General features: G+C 39.2%; 1 long non-coding RNA gene across 1 annotated transcript; it reads left to right on the top strand.

Moving 5' to 3' along the window:
* Positions 1-2: 2 nt before the first annotated feature.
* LOC109582663 (uncharacterized) lies at positions 3-604 on the top strand. The gene is made up of 3 exons (XR_002185188.1): positions 3-25; positions 78-266; positions 367-604. It is a non-coding gene; the product is annotated as an uncharacterized LOC109582663 (long non-coding RNA).
* The last annotated feature ends 527 nt before the right edge of the window (positions 605-1,131 follow it).

Below are 1,131 nucleotides of genomic sequence, written 5' to 3'. Positions count from 1 at the left end.
GATTGCCCCTCACCTGAACAGCAAGGTACTCATTCCGATTAATGCACAGACCAATGAATATGATTATTATACTTTAGACTAGAGACAGGGTCCTTGTCTCAGCATTCACTCGTTCCCTTAAAGACCCGTTTCCTCCTGCTCGCTCAGCTGGTATAGGAGCACTGGGCTCCACCCTCTCTTACTACACACCCGTTGACATGGCAACCAGGATCATCCCCTCACTGAGTCACATGATTGTAGATAAAAACCAGTCCGTCCGAAAGCAGGTGGGTGGAGCTTGAGAAATGATGTACATGTGTATACTACATGTAATAAATGTTATGTATCATGCAAAATGACACTATAAGCAATGATTGGTCTTTATAGGCACATAAAGTTTTGAAGTTGTATGTCGATAAATTAGAGGAACACTTAAAGAAGATGGAGCCGTCGTCTGATGGAGAAGGAATTGAACAAACTGAAAGTATTAGGAGGCAGCAAGGAAGAAAATATTAGCTGGTATGTCACTGAAACCAACTGGACTGGGAGCAGTCAAGAAAGACTGAGACCAAAGGAGTACAATGAACTTTTTTTATTGTTTTATGTATGTGTATTTTACTATTTTTCATAATAATAATAATAACAATAATGATAAATACAATAAATCATTTGTCTGTTCTATTATCTACATGCTGCAGCTGTATGTGAAGTTCTGTGATACGTTAAAGAGAGATTTGGTTACTAAATCATCATCACTATGACAGGATTTGATGCATCCGAGCGATCCTATTAGCCATTGCTATGTTACCAACCATTGGACTCCTTAAAGCATGACACAATGCCCGCCATGATGGCCTGATTCTACTGCCACACTTCAACCATCTTGATATCATGTCCCTCCTACAGTCAGACACAATGTGGTGATTGGTGGTCTTTATCTCGTCCAGTACTGGAGAAGGGAGACGTAAGGCAAGACCCAAGTCATACCATTTGGTTTCATAAATAACCTCCTGAAGGACGTCAGGAAGATCCTCCTCTAAAAAAGAGATAGAAAGACATGTACATGTCATGTTCATTTGTAATAAATTTTTACAAATTTTGCATTTAAATTCATGCAAGGAAAATGACAAAATTTGACACTGCAACTGTCAA

This window comes from Amphimedon queenslandica, unplaced genomic scaffold, assembly GCF_000090795.2.
Source record: "Amphimedon queenslandica unplaced genomic scaffold, v1.1 AMPQUscaffold_13365, whole genome shotgun sequence".
Taxonomy (NCBI): Eukaryota; Metazoa; Porifera; class Demospongiae; order Haplosclerida; family Niphatidae; genus Amphimedon; species Amphimedon queenslandica.
The sequence above is the reverse complement of the archived record's forward strand: the minus strand, read 5'-3'. Positions and strand labels throughout refer to the sequence as shown.